At 36.0% G+C, this 21,172-nt stretch overlaps 1 protein-coding gene across 1 annotated transcript in view; it reads right to left on the bottom strand.

Moving 5' to 3' along the window:
• Positions 1 to 21,172, bottom strand: part of LOC111150271 (discoidin, CUB and LCCL domain containing 2) — a 91,660-nt gene that overhangs the window by 47,621 nt on the left and 22,867 nt on the right. The gene's annotated exons all lie outside the window — the stretch shown is intronic.

Here is a 21,172-nt window from a genome sequence, read left to right as displayed (position 1 = left end):
TATTTAGCATTTAGTAAATCAATACCAAACATCAAGGCATGTGCATGAGCACACACAATGTCTTAGGTAATAGGGTGTTCAATATATGTCTTCACTCATCCTTTATTTCTTTAAAAACATCTGTGTAGGGGCTTCTGGGTGGCTCAGTCACTAAGCGTCTGCCTTCAGCTCAGGTCATGATTCTGCATTTGGCTCCCCGCTCTGCGGGAAGCCTGCTTCTTCCTCTTCCACTCCCCTTGCTTGTGTTCCCTCTCTCCCTTGTCTCTCTCTCTGTCAAATAAATAAATAAAATCTTTAAAAAGCAAAAAACACCTGTGGAAAAGAAAAGACTTCCTTGTCCTAAATATGGCATGCAATTTAAATAAAAATTAGTATTAACTTTAATAATAAAAATATCAAAAATTTTAACAGTCAAGCAAAGTAACATTCAAAAAGTCTTATAACAGTTACTATCACATATACAAAAAGAAGAGATGATTAAATCTTCAGACTTTTTTTCAATACTAAGTAACTAAAAAACAGACCGGTAAATAGAATAAATATTAAACAGTTTATTATTTTTGAATACTAAATATTTTCAAATAATGACCTAACATTAAAAACAGTAATATAAAATTGATGTTATTCCACATCTTACCTTAAATATAAAATATTGGAAACGCTATAATTTGTTAGCAAAGCCAAATGTGTGCAGAGCCAGTGCCCATCACATTAAATTGTAAGGCCAAATGGGAATCAGTAAAGGTAAGAGAAGTTTTATCAACTAGAATCTCTACGTAAGTCAGTTAACACTTGTAAACATGAACAAGTTTCATCTGGGCTCATCACCACTAGCTGTTCTTGTCACTTAAGGACCTACGTATATGTGTGATTTTATTACAAGGCTGATTAAGTCCCTCAATACAAGTAATGACTTTTCAGATACTCTTAGGTACAAATGAAAAAGATCCTAGTTAAAGAATATTATCTTGCCATGCAAAGTTGTCTTTACAAAAATATTATCATGTATACTAATGCTAGGAAATTCCAAATTATTAGATTGAAGTGCTCTAAAAAATTTTAAAAACTGACAAAAATATATTCTCAAAACAATGTTTAAAAAAGTTTGTCCAACCCTTCAATATGAACAGAATAATAAAGATATTTTTTATTAGCAAGTACACAGCTTTACTCCTGTTTCTTCAGTCATTTGGAGTTACCTTGTCCTCTGAAATGTGAATAAATTCAATCGGTGGTAGAAATAAAACTTTTTAAGAAACTACTTTCTGTGAAACTCAAAAGGCAGTAAGTGCTAAAGAACAAACAATCTCAATTTTAAAAAAAAGAAAAAGAAAAGAAGAGTACAGGAGCTAACTTCGTAGGTGCTTAAGTGAGCTCAATATATACCAGAAAAACACCTTCCCTCACATCTTATTCCCAGTCAAAATGAATGTCTCTCTCCTCACTTGGTTACCCTTTCATCAAAGGTTTTAACCATTATACAAGTAAAGCAAGCACTTAGCAAAATACTCTGGGAAAGGACGAAGAAAATTCAATCCCAGTCTGGGCAATGTATCTTTTTTTTTTTTTTTTTTTAAGATTTTTATTTATTTATTTGACAGACAGAGATCACAAGTAGGCAGAGAAGCAGGCAGAGAGAGAGAGGAGGAAGCAGGCTTCCTGCTGAGCAGAGACTGGGCAATGTATCTCAATCTGGGCAACATACTAGGTATTTCTTCACTTCCATTTTCCTAGTTTAGCCATTCAAAGGTACTTCTAAATCAACATAAATCATTTAATTGTTAACAATTATAGGTTCTACTGATGGCTCTCAAACCCCGCCCATATGTCTAGAAATTTCTCATGGACAAAATAAGAATTTCAAAAAATAGTATATGGATATATACACAAAATTATAAATAAAAAAGTTAATCAAGTATTTTAATCAATCACCATAAGACCTATGGAACACTGATTTTAGTCTAAAAGAATCCAAGTGCCAGGCAAATAAAAATGTTTTTGAAAAATCATTACCCTTAGGAAACTAGAAAAACAAATTAAATCCACAGTAAGAAGAAGAAAAGATATTAGGATTAGAGCAGAAACCAGTGAAATTGAAAACAAAAAATCAATAGAGAAAATTAATAAAGCCAAAAGCTGGTTCTTTGGAACAAAATTCACTAAGCCTCTAATAAGGCTAATTAGGAAAAAAGAGGACACAAATCACTAATATCAGAAATGCAAGTGTTGACACCACTATAGACCCAATGGTCATGAAAAGATAATAAAGGTATACTATGAACAAATCTATGTCCACAAATTTATTAACCTAGATGAAATGAACAGGTTCCTTGAGACACACAATTTGCCAAAACTCAAAGAAAAAGAAATAGACAATCTGAGTTTTTATTTTATTTCTATTTGAGAAATTGAATCAATTAATAATCTTTCAAAAGAGAAAGAACCAGGCACAAATGTGTTCACAGATTATTTTTACCAAACATTTAAAGAAAAGTTATACCAATTCTCTACAATCTCTTTAAGAGGACAGAAGCAGGGGAATACTTCCTAACTCATTCTATAAGGCTAGCCCTACCATAAAACCAAAATCAAACACACTACGTAAATGAATACAGGTCATTATTCCTCATGGAATAGACATAAAAATTCGTAACAAAATATTAAAAAATCAGGGGTGCCTGGCTGGCTCAGCTGGAAGGAACAGTATGCAACTCTTAATCTTGGGGTTGTGAGTGTGAGCTGCATGCTGCATGTAGAGATAACTTAAAGATAAAAATCTTAAAAAATATATTAAGACATAAAATCTAACAATGTGTTAAAAAGAACTATACACCATGATCAAGTGTGATTTATCCCAAGTATGCAAGATATGTTCAACATTTTAAAATAATGTAATCCATCACATCAACATGCAAAAAAAGGAAAGTACTGTGATCAAATCAATAGATGCAGAAAAAGCATTTAACAAAATCCAATATCCATTCATGACATAAACTCTCAGTGAACTAAGAATAGAGGGGAACTTTCTTAGTTTAATAAAGAATATTTACCAAAAAACCTAAGCTGATATCATATTTAATGGTAAGAAATTCAAAGCTTTTCCAGTAAGATCAGAAACAAGGCAAGAATACACCCTCTTACTACTTCTCTTTTACATCATACTAGAAGTATATGTTAACACAGTAAGACAAGGGGGGGAAAAAGTACCAGATTGTATAGGAAGAAATAAAACTGTTCACAAATGATAGGATTATCTATGTAGAAAATCCAAAAGAATTGAAAAAAAAAACCCTCCTCTATTAAGCAACTATACAAGGTTGTGGAATACAAGGTTAATGGATAAAAGTGCTCCTCTATATACTGACAATAAAAAACTGGAATTGGAAATTAAAAACACAATACCATTTACATTAGCAGCCCCCAAAATGAAATAGGGGTAAGTCTAATAAAATACGTGCAAGAACCATGTGAGGAAAACTACAATATTCCAAGAGTGAAATAAATGGAGAAATGTTCCATGCTCAATGACAGGAAGACAATATACTGTCAAGAAGTTCTTGCCAACTTCATAGATTGAATGCAATCAAAATCAAAATCCTAGCAAGCTGGGATAATTGGATATTTGCATGTAACAGAATGAAATTAGACTATCTCATACGACTCACAAAAATTAACTCAAATGGATTAAAGACTTAAATGTAAAACCTGAAGCCACAAAACTTCTAGAAGAAAACATAGGAATAAAGTTCCTTGACATGGGTCTCGGTGATTTTTTTAATGACACCTAAAGCACAAGAAACAAAATAAAAGATAAATAAGAGGGTCTATATCAAACTAAAAAGTTATACAGCAAAAGAAACCATCAACAAGGTGCAAAGACACCCTATGGAATGGAGACAAAAATACTGACCAACCATTTATTTGTTAAGGGGTTAATATCCAACATATAAAGAATTTATATGACTCAAAGCAAACAACAATTATAACAACAGCAAAACACAATTAAAAAAATGGGCAAAGGAGCTGAACAGGATTTCTCCAAAGAAGATACAAGAAAGGCCAACAGGTACCTGAAAAGATGCGCAATGTCATTAGTCATTAGGGAAATGAAAATGAAAAACACAATAAGGTATCACCTTATGTCTCTTAGAATGGTCATCATCAAAAAGGTAAGAGCAGGGGCATCTGGGTGGCTCAGTGGGTTAAAGCCTCTGCCTTCGGCTCAGGTCATGATCCCAGGGTGCTGGGATCGAGCCCCGCATCAGACTCTCTGCTCAGCGGGGAGACTGCTTCCTCCTCTCTCTCTGCCTGCCTCTCTGCCTACTTCTGATTTCTGTCTGTCAAATAAATAAATAAATAATCTAAAAAAAAAAAAAAAAAAAAGTAAGAGCAAATGCTGCTGTGGGTATGGAGAAAAGAGAACCCTGTACACTGCTTGTGGGATTGTAAACTGGCACAGTCACTACAGAAAACAGTATGGAGGATCCTCCAAAAAAAAACAGAACTACCATATGATCCAGCAATTCTATTTTTGGTAATCTATCGAAAACAAAAACACTAACTCAAAAATGTATCTACATCCCCACATTCATAGCAGGATTATTTATAACAGCCAAGATATGGAAACCCCCTAAGTGTACAACCATGGATGAATGGATACATATACATGCAACAAAATATTATACAACAAAGTATCATTAACCCATAAAACACACGGAAATCTTACCATTTGCAACAACAATGATGAATCTTAAAGGCATTATGCTACGTGAAGTAAGTCAGAGAAAGACAAATACTGTATGATCTCACTTATTTGTGTAATCTAAAAAACCACCACCAAACTCACAGAAAACAATATAAAGCTTATGGGTGCCAGAGGCAGACACACTTAAGGGTGGGGGAGGGGGGAACAGGAGATGATGGGTGTTCATTGAACCTACTGCAGTGATCATTTCACAGGATATGTAGATGAAACCATCATCCTGTATAGCTTAAACTTATTTAGTGATGTATGTCAATTATTTCCCAATAAAATTGGAAGAAAAAAATCCCAGTGAGTTATTTTGCGGCTATCAACAAAATGATTCTAAAGAATATATGGAGGGACGAAAGACCCAGTATAGCAAATATAATATTGAAGAAAAACAAAGTTGGAGGAATGACACCACCCATCTTCAATACTTAGTGTAAAGCTACAGTAATCAAGACAGTGTGATACTGGTGAAAGCACAAATAGATGAGTGAAAAAGAAGAGAGAGCCCAGAGCTAAATCTGACAGAACATGGTCAGGTGATCTTTTTTTTTTTTTTAAAGATTTTATTTATTTATTTGACAGACAGAGTTCATAAGTAGGCAGAGAGGCAGGCAGAGAGAGAGGGAGGGAAGCAGGCTCCCTGCTGAGCAGAGAGCCCGATGCAGGACTCGATCCCAGGACCCTGAGATCATGACCTGAGCCGAAGGCAGCGGCTTAACCCACTGAGCCACCCAGGCACCCATGGTCAGGTGATCTTTGACAAAGGACCAAAGGCAATATGATGGAGCAAAGATCGTATTTTCAACAAATGGTGCTGGCACAACCAAACAGCCATATGCAAAACAATGAACCTAGAGACAGACCTTATAACCTTCACAAAAATTAATTCAAAATGGATTACAAGCCTAATAGTAAAATGCAAAACTGTAAAACTCCTAGAAGATAACATAGGAAAAAATCTGAATGACCTTGAGTAGGATGATGACTTCTTAGATAGGACACCAAAAGACAGGATCCATGAAAGAAACAACTGATAAGGTGGACTTCATTAAAATTAAAAACTTCTGCTCTGGAAAGACAATGTAAAAAGAATGAGAAGACAAGACACAAACTGGGAGAAAATATTTACAAAATACACAGGTGACAAAGGACACATCTGATAAAGGACTCCTACCTAAATATACAAAAAACTCTTAACATTCAATAAGAAAACAACCTGAAATAAAAATAGGCCAAAGACCCTGACAGACACCTCACAAAAAATGCACAGATAACAAGAATATACAAAGGTTCACTACATTACATGTTATCAGGGAAATGTAATGAAAACAATGAAATATCGCTATATATCTATTGGAATTTAGAATGGTCGAAACCCAGAACACAGACAACACTAAATGCTGATGAAACTGTAGAGAAACAGAACTCTCATTCATTGTTGGGGAAACAAAACTGGGGATTCTTTTTTGGGATTTCTTACAAAACTAAGAAGTCCCATAGTACAATCCAGCAATCACATTCCTGCTGGATACTTATTCAAAGGAGTTGAAATTTTAAGTCCATAGAGAAACCACACACAGATGTCTACAGCAACTTTATTCATAAACTGCTAAAGCTTGGAAGCAACCAGGACGTCCTTTAGTAGGTGAATGGATACATCCAGACGATGAAATATTACTTGATACTAAAGAAATGAGCTATCAAGCCATGAACAGACATAACGGAACTTTAAATGCACATTACTAATTCAAAGAAGAGTGTCTATAAAGACTGCATATTGTTTCATTGCAATTATATCACCTTCTGGAAAAATAAAACAATAAAAAGATCTATCTACAGTAGAAGACAATAAAAGGATCAGTGGTTGTCAGACATTGCAGGAAGAAGGATAAATAGAACACAGAGGGCTTTTAGAGCAGTGAAAATACTGCAATGATGGATACATGTCACACATTTTTCAAACTTACAAAATGTGCAATACATGTACATACACATCATTAGCCATCAAGGAATGCAAATCAAACCCCAGTGAGATACCACTTCGTGCCCACCACAACATGAAGAAAGATCGGGATCTAGAAAAACTGAAACCTACTATACTGCTAGTAAATGGTGCAGTTGCTATGGAATAGTCTGGTGGTCCTCTAGCAACTGTATTCTTTGGCATATACCCAAGAGAAATGCAAACATATGTCCACAAAAAGACTTGTAAACAATAGTTCAGAGCAGCATTATTCATAGTAGCTAAAAATTACAAACAACATAGTATACAAACAACATAGTATCCTGGAGTTCCCAGGATAAACTGTCATGGAGATGTGGTGATAAATCTGAAAGAAAGAACGATCTAACCTTTTGGAAAGAGAGGAATTTTGAGCACTGAGATCTGGAGTCTGCTTAAAAAAAAAGAGAAGTGTCTCTTGCCTTTTGGGAGAAGGAAGGTTTAACCTGATGGGAAGAAGTGCAAGATAGAAGTGGATCACCTGTGTGGAGTCCTGGGTACAGGAGAGGGTTTGGGCGCAGAGCTGTGAACCCCCTCGGAAATGTGAACCGCAGGAGGGTGTGAGGAAGGCTCCGTGGAGAGAGAGGCTAAGGACTCTCAGTGCGCTCCACAGGATATGGAGGTTAAGGGCCTCAGGAAACATGGTAGGGGCTAGAACCAATGATCTCTGAGATAATTTTAAGTAGATAAGCCACAGGATACTTGACTATTTTCTTTATCATGGAAACTTAGGTTTCCAGTTTTTCCATACCTTAGATAATGATATAATAGATTTGTTTTCATGTACAACTTTGTTCCATACTTAAAATAATTATCAAGGCCAGATTTTTTTGAAATCAAATTATAGGGTCATGTTGCTTTCTAAAAGTTAAACTAACTTATACTTCTACCATCAATATAGAGTGTTTATTTCAAGGCAGCCTTTGTATCACTTTTTTTCCAGTGTATAAGTACTTTTAAAAAAATCTATAAACTTTACAAAAATTTAGAATAATATAACAAGAAAACAATAAAAAACAATAATCATTCTCACATAATCCTATTAGACCAAGATAATAGCTAATACCACTTGGGAGGGTAACTTTCTCGGCCTCAGCTCTCTCCATCTGTTAAATAAGAACAAGTGTTTATTGTCTATGCTTATAAGTCATTAAATGAGCATAAATGTGTATATAGGGTGTTAACACATATGCACAAGCACAGTAATACCTAGTTCTTCATTCATCCTATTCATGCACTGTCTCTCTGTGACTTTAACATAAACTATTCCTACTAAAGTGCTTTGCAGAAAGGCTTTACCAATTTATTCTCCCCACCCTGCCCAGTAGTATTAGATGTAAAAGAAACTGGTAATCTGTTGTTTTCTTAATCAGTGAAGGTGAACTTTTCCAATGTGTACTTAGTTTAAAAATTTCCTCTAGTGTGTGATACTCTTATGCTTCTAGAGTATTTTCTTACCAGGATCCCTGCCTTTAAAAAAATTTTTTTTAACTATCTGTACATTACATATATGGTAAGAGGGAGATTTTCCTTGGGTTGGCCTGACCTAATCAGTCAGGCACTTTAAAGACTTTCTTTTAGTGCTTTCTCAGGTTAGTCACGTAACTGGAAATTAGAGAGAAAAATCCCCACTGGGCTAGAAAAAAAGAACACCTATGTGGTAAACACTCCATGTGGTCTGTAGGAACTGAAAACAGTCTCTGGGCAATAGGTAGCAAAAAAATGGGGACCCCAGTTTTACAACTACAAGACAGTAGCAGTAGTCAGTGAGCTTGAAGAGAACCTTCAGCTTCAGATGGGAACCACATCCCCAGATGACTACCCTGATTTCAGCCAGGCAAGACAGGTTAAACAAGACTTCTAGTGTACAGAAACTGAAATAATAAATTCTGGTATTTTAAGCTACAGGGTTTGTGATAAGATTATAAAACAACAGAAAGTTAATACAGCCAGAAATGTACTTTGGTGTACCAGCATGTGTCATTTTATTGTGCTTTGCTTTATTGTGCATTGCAGATAACTGACTTCTTTCTTATGGGTTGAAGGCTTGTGAAAATCCTGCACCTAACAAGTCTGTTGGCACTATTTTTCCAACAACCATTGCTCACGTTGTATCTCTATGTCACATCTTAGTAATTTTTCAAGATTTTCATTACTGTTACATCTGTTATGGTAATCTGTGATCTGATGTTACTATCACAATTGTTTTGAAATTCCATGAAACCACATGACTGGCAGACTCAATAAATGTTGTGTGTGTTCTGGCTGCTCCATCAAACATTGCCCATCTCTCTCCTCCTCCTCAGGCCTCCCTTTACTCTGAGACACAACAATACTGAAATTAGTCCAATTAATGACCTCCAATGGCCTCTAAGCATTCAAGTGAAAAAGTCACATCTCTCACACTTTAAATCTTAAATCAACAGCTAGAAATGACTAAGCTTAGGAAGAATGCATGTCAAAAGCTGAGATAGGTTGAAAGACCTCTTGAGCCAAATAGCCAAACTGTGAATGCGAAGGAAAAGTTCTTGAAGGAAATTAAGTGTTACTCCAGTGAACATGTAAATGATAAGAAAGTGGAATAGCCTTATTGCTGATTTGGAGAAGGTTTCAGTGTTCTGATAAGATCAAACCAGCCACAACATCCCCTTAAGCCAGAGCCTAACTCTCTTTAAATCTGTGAAGCCAGAGAAAAGTGAGAAGGCCGCACGAGAAAAGTGGGAAGCTAGCAGAAATTGGCTTATAAGGTTTAAGAAACCATCTCTAGACCATAAAAGGTATTAAGGTTACCATGTGTTTTTCAAAGTCTATGTTAACCATACTTTTGGTAGATGATGAACAGCAACAAACCTTGGAAGTTGTTAAATGGAAATATTCTGTATTTAGAAGAGAGGAGAAATCCCTCTGATTTGAAATAGATTAGAACTGGTATTAATACTGCCACAAAACTTCAGGAATCTGATTTATGTTGTCGACTAAATGGAAGATCATTTAGCCTCTGGAGAGATTTGCCACCGAACAACACTTCTCTTACAAACTCACAACTTAAAAAGACAAGAAGGGGGTGGGGAGTTATTTGCTAGAGCAAAAAGCACATCAACTGTGTCCACCTCCAACAGATACAACAGATGGAAATGGAATTTGCTTAGGGAAGATTAGCAAAGAGATTTAGGCATGGCTTTTTAGTGCCTATGTACAGAAGCACTTCTTTTTTTTTTTTTTTTTAAAGATTTTATTTATTTGACAAACAGAGATCACAAGTAGGCAGAGAGGCAGGCAGAGAGAGAGGAAGGGAAGCAGGCTCCCTGCTGAGCAGAGAGCCTGATGCGGAGCTCGATCCCAGGACCTCCGAGATCATGACCTGAGCGGAAGGCAGAGGCTTTAACCCACTGAGCCATCCAGGCACCCCCAGAAGCACTTCTAATTGCAAAAAGAAAATTCCAAATTTGGAACTGTCAAAGTAATTCATCAATAAAGTGAGCCCCTGAATATCCAGGAACTGAAAGAGGTATGTAGCAAGAATTCAGTGATAAAACTAGACAGGCCCACTGCTGCCCTTAGAAAGCGGAGTGTAAGACAACCAAACACATATTTGGAGGCCCTAAAATACAGAAGAGGCCATTTTAATGCCCAGAAAATGTTTAGAGAAGAGACTATCACTAGGTAACGTCCATCAATACAGCTTCTTTAAGAGGCGGGCTTCAAGAGTGAGATGGAGTTGTAGAAGCAGCCCTCTGACTTACAGTGATTTCATGTTCTCTTTTTGAATGACTAAGATGCCTTCCCATAATGATCCTGCTTATATTGTGACTAACAATATGTTGTTTTAGGCTGGATTCAGCATTACATTTAACTACTTCAACAAAGACTTACCTGGATAGGATAACCGTGGGAGGATACAGATATAATTTCATTTTAAAGAACAGGCTACGAAGCACGGCACTTGTTATGATGAGCACTGGGTGTTGCATGTCAGTGATCAATCACTGAATTCTACTCCAGAAACCAATACTGCACCGTATATTAATATTTAAACTATTTAAACTAATTTAAACTATTTAAACTATTTAAATACTGCACCATATATAATATTTAAACTAAAAAAAAAATAAAATTTAAAAATAAATAATAAAAATAATTATACTCAAAAAAATAAAATAAAATGTACCCATGTCATAAATAAAAAATAAAAATTAAAAAATAAGCAATTTGGCTATTGGGTATATACCTAAAAGAACAAGTAACAAATATTTACTATCTTTAAAAGGAGTAGCAGTGGGATGCCTGGGTGACTCAGTTTGTTAAGCAGCCACCTTCAGCTCAGGCCATGATCTCCGGGCCCTGGGATCAAGCCCCACATCAGGCTTGGTGCTCAGCAAGGAATCTGCTTTTCCCTCTATTTCTGCCCTTACCCTCTAGCTCATGCGTGTGCATTCTCTCTTTCTCTCAAATAAATAAAATCTTTTTCTTTTTTTAAAAAAGTCTTCATTCTGTGTTCAGTTCTTTTTTTTTTTTTAATAGATTTTATTCATTTATTTGACAGAGAGAGAGAGAGAGAAATCACAAATAGGCAAACAGAGAGAGAGGGGGAAGCAGGCTCCCGGATGAGCAGAGAGCCCGATGCAGGGCTCGATGCCAGGACCCTGAGATCACGACCTGAGCAGAAGGCAGAGGCTTAAACCACTGAGCCACCCAGGTGCCCCTCAAATAAAATCTTTAAAAGTTTTTTTTTAATTAAAATATAAAGTAAATAAAAGGAATAACAGTATCACCAATAGTGGATTTACCTTTCTTTCTTTTCTGTTTTTTTTTTTTTTTAAGATTTTATTTATTTACTTGACAGACAGAGATCACAAGTAGGAAGAGGCAGGCAGAGAGAGGAGGAAGCAGGCTCCCCACCGAGCAGAGAGCCCAACTCGGGGCTCGATCCCAGGACCCTGAGATCATGACCTGAGCCGAAGGCTTCAACCCACTGAGCCACCCAGGCACCCCTGCCTTTCTTTCTAAAAGACAGTGACTACTTTAAAAGTGTATTCTTCTACATTATAAAGTCATTACGGATTTTGATTTCAGGGAAATATGGCTACTTCACTGTTTTTTTTTCCCATGAATAAATGACAGATGCAGTTATTTGTACATTTAAAAACTAAGTCCATATGGAAAATGTACCTTGACATCTTTACTCTTATTTCCCATCTCATACAAAAAATTAACTATGGATTGGCTGAAGATAATATATACAGAAAGGAAAACAATAAAGCTTTTAGCAGAAAATCTTGGGAACAACTTCATGACCTATGAGTGGGCAAAGATTTTTAAAAAGAAGACAAAAAATGGTAATCTTAAATGGAAAAAAATTAATAATTGTGAATATTAAGTTAAACTTAATGTCTGCTTATCAAAAGTTACCAGTGAGGGAGGTAAAAAGAAAAGCCACAGAGAAGGAGAATATATATCTTAATACATACCCCAAAGAACCCATACCAGAATACAGAAAGAATTCCTACAAATAAAAATGATCACTCAATATAAGAAAGAATGCATAAAAAAATCAACATTTCTCATAAAAGATATTCAAATGGCTAACAAACATAGGAAAAGAGAACAATATCATTAGGCATCAGAGAAATGCAAAGCAGAACAACAATGTGGTATCAGTACACACACACACACACACACACACACACACACACAAATGGTTAAAATGGCAAAAGTAGAGACCAAGTAACTGGACCTCTCATACACTTGTGGTGGGTATGAACTAGTACAGCCACAAATGCATTTGTCAATATCTACTAAAGCTGAACACATGCACACCCAGTGACCTGGCAACTCCTCGTCTAGATATAGAATTGTACATCTGCATTCACCAAAAGGCAGACAGTGATAGCTAAGAACTGGTTATATGGCAGATGTACCTTAATTTCCTTACTGTTAGAAGTTCAGATTGCTTCCAATTTTTCAAACAGTGAATAATGTTGGAGTAAACATTTTCCTAACACAACTTCTTCTATTTTTAAGTATTTCCTTAAGAATGATTCTTAATATATACTTCCAGATTGCTAGGCAGGTGAGCTATACCAACTAAGGGAGCCTTAAAAAAAAAAAAAAAAAAAAAAGAAGTACCAATTTCACCATACCCATGACAACAGATTAAAAAAATTTTTTTTAAATTCAAAATTCAAGGAGGAATTTTTAGTTTTAAAGGAATATTTAGTTTTAAAAATTTGCATTTCTTTGATTATAAGCACTGTTGCCTCCTCTAATAATATCTTCCAGAATGGCAGGTTGGACAAAAGAGCACACAACTTTTTATTACTATCTATCAAGGGTCTTGATGGAAAATTTTATAGTATTCATGTAGACAAAATATCCACAGAATAATAACCATCTTCCCCATCAAATTTTTCTTAGTGGGCTTCCCTTCTCTCTTATGAAACCTATGCTTTTAGGGTTTGAAGACTTATCTTCTGGAACACCACAAACTTCTGGACAGAAGAGAATGTCATTATTCTGCTTTTATTTCTTAATAAATACTTTTGAAAAGGTAGTGATTCAAGGCTTTGGCTTCTATTAAACTGACAGCTTCTTTCTTGATAGCTGGCAAAATTTCTCATACCAAGTATACTAATGTAAAAAGCAATGAGTCACAATACGTAAACTTCAATAAAACCAGATGTGTTGTCAAGCATCACAGGTGAGACACACACAGCATACCATGAAATTTCTTTCAAAGCTTTGTAGAAAAATAAACTTTCACCACTTAGGAAATATCAAAGCTTTTTAATATTTCCTATAAAGGCCCCAAAATAAGAATTCTTGGATACGACTGCAGAAATTAAGTTTTATCCAGTTGAATGCTGCCAAAAAATAAGACAGTTGTCAATTCCTCACTGACCTGCCTCAAAACAGTAGAAGAAACATTTTAAAGTGGTGACGTCATTTACAGAGACAAAACTTCAGTATTTATTTTCTCTTCTCGGTCATAAACCAGCTTGACTATTCCAGGACACAAAGATTCACTGAAGTCTTTTGAATTGTATTTGACTTCTGTATTTTGCAATGCAAAAAACCACCTCATATGATACTTTCTCATTAGGACAAATCCAAGTTTAATTTAAGTTCCAATCAATCCTTCTCATGAAAAACCATCTACAGTTAACCAATGTATTTTCATGATGAACAGATAAGATGCCTTTAGCCTTCTTGACCACATGTTTTCATAGGCTAGGACTTTATCTTACACAAAGCTCTGTGGCTTTTACATCTATCATTCAAGATACCTACAATCATTATGTATCACTTCTTCAATTCCTGACTAAGGAAAACTATTCTAAATGAAAAATGTTAATGATGATGATAGTATTATAATACCTTTAAGTCTTTCAAATGAAACTGTACTTACTGCTTTAAAATGACATAAAGTAAGTATTTTTTACAAAGACAACTTTAAAAATAAAACAGGAAGAAACTCAAAGAACAAGAAATATTCTACTTTTACTAAGATCATGGACCCCTAAAGCACAGCAATAGATTTCATAGAGTCTACAAATAACCTAAGTGGTAAAAGTTAATGAAAGAGCCATTGGGGAGAAAAAGATTATCAAGATATCCCATGCATAGCCAGAAAATACCAGATTAAAAAAAAAGTCCATTGGTAGATCAGAGTACTGACTTCAGAGAAGGAACTTAAGAGCACAGAAATCTTCAACAGCACAATTTTGGAAAGAAAACACTTCAGGGGGAGAAGTAGGTTAAGAGTAATAGAAAAAGGGGCTCCCTGGTGGCTCAGTCATTTAAATGTCTGCCTTTAGCTCAGGTCATGATTCCAGGGTTCTAGGATGGAGTCCTGCATCGGACTCCCTGCTCAGTGGGGAGCCTGCTTCTCCCCCTTCTTGTGCGCACTGTCAAATAAATAAATAAAATCTTTGGGAAAAAAAAAAAGAGAGGACTACTTTGGAAACTGTACTGTAAAGGGGAGAACAAAGCAAGAGGGGGAAATTTAGAGTCCTGCAAGAACCGCCCCCAAAAGTTATATAACTCCTCCCCCATTACAACCTCTTCTCCAAAAAAGAAAATATCTCTGACACTAACAGAGTGCTTTCATGAACCTACCACAAACTATAAAGTAAACCACTGCAAACCACTACCTCTATCCCCACAAATATCTACACAGTCTTTATCTACTTAAAAAATATATAGTATAAAGGGGACCCTGGGTGGCTCAGTCATTTAGGTGTCTGACTCTTGATCTCAGCTCCGTTCTTGATCTCAAGGTTGTGAGTTCATGCCCTGCACTGGACTCCATGCTGGGTGTGGAGCCTATTTAAAAAAAAAGGGCGGGGGCGCGGTTGGGTGGTTCAATTGGTTAAGCATCTGACTCTTGATTTCAGGTCATGATCTCAGGATCATGGGATGGATCCCTGTGTCAGGCTCTGAGTTAAGCAGGGAGTCTGCCTGGGATTCTCTCTCCTTCTGCACTCCCCACTAGCTCTTCTGCTCTCACTCTCTAAAATAAATACATAAATCTTTATTTATAGTATATAAAACTTATACATACTATACAACATATATAAGTTGTAGAGAGTATATATTACACATTATATATATAGTATGAAACAAACAAACAAAATATATATATATATATAAAATAAAACAAAAAATGAGAATTACAACAATTCAGTTTATGGAAACTCCCTTCCTCTAAAAAACAATAATAAAGCAGAAGGAAACTGAAACACTCCAGACTTAATTAAATGTCCTCAAGCAATTGGGGATATAAAACCCCAAAAACAGAAACTCAAAAACTAAAAATAGAAATGGACAATATCCAGAAAGAACTAAGAGTTGATCTCACAAAATGTAAAAAAAAAAAAAAAAAAAGACAATTATGTAAAAAATGAAGACCACATTACAAGGTGTACAAGGAATAATGGATTCTAATGAAACATAATGAATGTTGAAAAAAAGAAAAATAAGAAAAATGAACCAAATAGAATAAAAAGGAAATAAAAAACTAAAAGCACTGGTGAGAATGTGGTTGAAATGTTAAGGAAGGGACGCCTGGGTGGCTCAGTTGGTAAAGCAGCTGCCTTCAGCTCAGGTCATGATCCCAGCGTCCTGGGATCGAGTCCCACATCGGGCTCCTTGCTCTCCTTGCTCGGCAGAGAGCCTGCTTCTCCCTCTGCCTCTGCCTGCCATTCTGTCTGCCTATGCTCGCTCTCTCTCCCTCTCTCTCTGACAAATAAATAAAATCTTTAAAAAAAAAAAAAAAGAAATGTTAAGGAAGATCCAAGTTTCTCACACTTAAAAATGTATCTAAAAAAGATGCACAAGAGAATGGAACAGAAATAATATTAGAAGTATCATCTCACAAAACTTTCCAGAAATAAAAGATCTGGATCTATGTACTGAAAGAGCTTACTGGATACCAGTGAAAACCAACCCAAAATGACCAACTTCAACACATATCCTATAACACTATTCAGACTTTAAAGGTAAATAAGCTAAAAATAAATAAATAAATAAATAACCTGGCAATAATGGAAGATTATTTAAAAACAAAAAGAAACTCAAAAAAGAATAGGTCAATCAAGGACATATTTATATATAATCAAGCTGTCCCTCAAGTCTCCACATAATAAAGATTTTAGAATAAGCAGTTTTAAGCATGCCAAGATATTCTACATCACAAGTCATGCTTCAGGAATCAATCTATTCCAAGATGAACTTCATCCACTCATAATATGACTGGGAAAACTTGGGCAAAAAGGCAGAGTGTGAACATTCAAATATTTTTAAATACAGACCTAGGAAAGTTAGAGATGGGTTGAAGAATAAGATGTTGTATGATGTAGGCTACATGTTATGAATTTATGTTCTAAAAGAGTAAAAACAGGGAGAGAAGGAAAGAGGAAAGTAAAACAGTTCATTGAAAGTTATATAATAGGTAGGATCATATAATCATCTCCACAGATGCTAAAGAAGCTTTCTGACATAATCCAATTCTTTCCTAACAAAAAAACACTCAAGAAAATGGAAATAAAGGGATACTTCCTGTTACATAGCCCCCAAAATTAATTTGTTGAAATCCTTCCCACTCCAGGCCATGTGCACATATTTAGAGATAGGGCCTTTATGGAGGTAATTAAGGTTAAATGAGGTCATAAAGGTAAGGTCCTAATCCGACAGGATTAGTGTCCTTGTACAAACAGACCAGAGAAATCACTCCCCACTCTTTCTCTGCCATGTGTGGACATAGAAACACAGTAGCTGTCTGTAAATCCAGGAAGAGAATTCTCCTCAGGAATTGAATCCGACACAATGATTTCAGACTTCCAGACTCTAAAGCAGTGAGAAAATAAATATGTTGTTTAAGCTATCCAGTATATGGTACAGCAGCCTGAGCTAATATTTCCATTAAGATCAGGAACAAGGGGCGCCTGGGTGGCTCAGCGGGTTAAGGCCTCTGCCTTCGGCTCAGGTCATGATCCCAGGGTCCTGGGATGGAGCCCTGCATTGGGCTCTCTGCTCAGCAGGAAGCCTGCTTCCTCCTCTCTCTCTCTGCCTGCCTCTCTGCCTGCTTGTGATCTCTGTCTGTCAAATAAATAAATAAATAAAATCTCAAAAAAAAAAAAAAAATCAGGAACAAGAACCATCTCCACTACAAATTAACATAACAATGACTGATAACATTAGCCAATATAATTAGATAAATCATTCATAGGCGCAAGAATTGGAAAAGAAGTAAAACTATCTCTATTTGCAGATGTGATTGTGTATTAGAAATTCCTAGAAAGTGAATGATAAAACTGAATTAAAAAAAAAACAGTAAAGTAGGATATAAAATCATCATATAGAAATCAATAGTCTTGGGGTGCCTGGGTGGCTCAGTGGGTTAAGCCTCTGTCTTCAGCTCAGGTCATGATCTCAGGGTCCTGGGATGGAGCCCTGCATCGGGCTCTCTGCTCAGCAGGGAGCCTGCTTCCCCTGCCCCCCCCCCACCTCTCTGCCTACTTGTGATCTGTCAAATAAATAAATAAAATCTTAAAAAAAAAAAAGGAAGAAATCAATAGTCTTCATATAATTAGTAACCAGTAAGAGGATACAATGGCAAAACAAAGCCAAAACATTTCCACTTACAACAGCAACAGAGAAGATATTTAGGAATAACTTTAACAAAAAAAAAAGTGTAGAATCTACATGAGAAAGTTCAAAATACTCTTGTAAACAACAAAATTAGATTTCAACAAATAGAAAACAGCTCTTGGTCTTGAACAGGATGACTCAACATACCAAAAGACAACTTATGAACAATCACAATTAAAAAATTAACAAACATTTTTATGAAGTTGGACAGGTTGATATCTAAACTTCATATGGATCAATAAACAGGTGAGAATAGCCAAGAATACACTAAAAATGAACAACCTTAAAGAGAGAGACACATTAAAACACATTATAAAGCCTCTATCATTTAAATTGTGTGTTTTGATTATGTAAATATTGATCAGTGGAATACAACAGAAAACCCAGAAATCAAGTATGTACAGAACTTCAGTGTATGATAAAGTCAGTATTTTAAATCAATGAGGCAAAGGTAGACCTTTAAATGCACAGTGTTAGGACAAGTGACTAGTCATCTGGAAAAGATACAATTAGATCTACATTTTGTATCATATAAAAGAATATCCCCAAATGGACCAAGAATCTAAATATATAAAAAAAAAGAAGAAAGAAAGAAAGAAACCACATACATGTACTAGAAGAAAATATAGGTAAATTTATATTTAACTGGGATGTAACGAGAGGCTTTCCAATTAGGATTCAGAATCCAGAAGCAAAAGAATAATAAATTTGCTATACTGGAAAAAACCTTCATGGCAACAAAACTGTATAAACAAGTTCCATAGGGGCTCCCAGGTGGCTCAGTCAGTTGAGTGTCTGCCTTTGGCTCAGGGCATGATCCCGGAGTCACAGTGTTTGGGATCAAGCCCCACACTGGGCTTCCTGCTCAGTGGGGAGTCTGCTTCTCCCTCTGCCCCTCACCCTACTCGTGCTCCCTCTCTTCTATCTCAAATAAATAAAATTTTAAAATAAGATAGTAACAGAATTCCTAGTACCAAAGGAAAAAAAAAGACCAAAAAAACCTGATAGAAAAATGAGCAAATGACACAAAAAGTTATTCTAAAAAAATGAACCTTTGACATACAAAAAAATATGTTCAGCATCACCCATACTAAAAGAAATGCAAATCACAAGTATACTGAGATACCATTTCCCACCTATCAACTGGCAAAACTTAACAAAGCATGATGATGCACATGCTGGCAAGGCTGTGGGGAAACAGGCATTTTTACGCATTGCTAAATGGAAATCCAAGCTGGCACAACCCTTGTAGAGGGGACTCCGGTAATATATATGCATTTATCGTTCGAATCAATAGCTGCATTTCAGTAATTTATTCTGAAGATACACCTCCAAGAAGACAAAAATACACTTGCATGAAGTTACTTGTTCCAGCACTGTACTGGAAGCATCTGTACACAGAAGAGTGGTTAAACAAACTGCAGTACCTCCACACTACGGAGTTCTCTGCAGCTGTAAAAAGAATTAAGGGCTACGTCTATGCACTGTTGTTGGAATGATTTCCTTGTTAGGAGGGGGAAAAGCAAAGTAAAAAAGAATATCAATAGCATATTAGATTTGAACTTCGGAACGTCTCTAACAAATCAGATCCTAAAAAAATAATTATAGGGGTGCCTGGGTGGCTCAGTCTGTTAAATGTCTGCCTTTGGCTCAGGTCATGATCTCAGGGTCCTGGGATTGAGCCCTGCTTCAGGGTCTTTGCTCAGCAAGGAGCCTGCTTCTCTCTCTCCCTCTGCCTGCCTCTCTACCTACTTGCCATCGCTGTCAAATAAATAAATAAAATCTTCAAAGAAAAATAATTGTAACATTAACTCACCAAGAACAATCATTCCTGCTACTACTGAATACCCGATTCCTCTTAAAATTCTCTGGATTATCTTAACATGTCTTCCTGCAGCTTGAATCAAGACCAAACAAAGTCCACACATTATTTTTGGAAGATATAGCTCTTAAAGTACAATTCCCTCTACTTCTCCCCTTTCTCTTTTTAAAACGCTATTTACAGAGTCTTTATGGTTGATAAAATGTGTTTCTCTAGCTCCTTTATTTCCTGTAAACTGCTAAGGGCTTGATGGGACTGTGGCTCGCCTTTTTTCACTGCTGTTACAAGACGGCTTAGGTGGTACTGTTTACTCCCTACTGCATCACGTGTTTACTACAGTTGCCCTCTGTTAGTGTTACAGTGGTTTCTAGATCCTTAGGCAATCTGAGTCCCTAAAAGCTTATCTGAGACCATATGTTCATAGCAATATACACATGGTAATAAAGCTAACAGATTAATTAAGAGTTGACTGAGAGACAACTGAGGTTATCAATCAGCAACAGAGAAGCTGGCCAGGAATTTGGCCTCACATAGTCAAGAGGCCAAAAAGTAGAGAAGAGAGGAAGAATTTGACTTGGTATGGAGAAGAGGCCGGCAGACAATGAACACCATGCTTATAGGATAGACACTGGGTTCCAATTACAGTTCTAAAAGATATTTTATACACTTGTACCAATGTTTCCAAATTAACTCACAGAGTATTCAAGATTTATTTTATGATGTTAGTTCACTCAGTCTTAGACATTTTTCCATCTTTAAGCCTAAGGGACTGACTAAGCCAGATTCTCAACATGACTACAAAGCAGATTCTACTGGGAAACCTTTAAAATCCAAATCCGGAGGTCTGGGTCCCACCTAAACAATTCTGTTTCAACTGCTCTAGGATGGGGATATAGTATTATTTAAAATATAGTATTATTTAAAATCTTTCCAGGTGACTCTTATATGCAGCCATAATTGAGAACCACTGATCTTAGCTAAGAATAACAGCAGCAGCAGCTAGTGCTAGTAAGCTCATATTACGTGTTACTGACTGTACTAAGAACTTTACATGTTACTAATTCATTCCCTATCTTACAAGTGAATAAGGTCCGGTAACTTGTCCAAAACCATATAGAAGCTAACAGCAGAGTGAGGATTTGATACCAGGCACTCTGGATCCAAAACCTATGCTCTTAAGCACCATGATATTCTGTCTCCTATGCGTGAATTATACTTATATTCTGTAACTGCAAATAAAATGATTAGAAAAAAAAACAAAAAAATGAGATACTTAACATCCTCCTTAGAAACAGTGGAGTGGCATCCTGTCGCAAAAGTACCAACAAGCTTATCTGGAGAGTAAACAAATAGATAAGAATCTTCTCTTCCCAAAAGATTCAAATTTGAGATTTCCACACATAATCCACATAAATAGTTTCCTATATATCATTCTATATAGTCTAGT

This window comes from Enhydra lutris, unplaced genomic scaffold (assembly GCF_002288905.1).
Source record: "Enhydra lutris kenyoni isolate GAN:26980312 unplaced genomic scaffold, ASM228890v2 scaffoldscaffold2, whole genome shotgun sequence".
NCBI classification, from domain to species: Eukaryota; Metazoa; Chordata; class Mammalia; order Carnivora; family Mustelidae; genus Enhydra; species Enhydra lutris.
The sequence above is the reverse complement of the archived record's forward strand: the minus strand, read 5'-3'. Positions and strand labels throughout refer to the sequence as shown.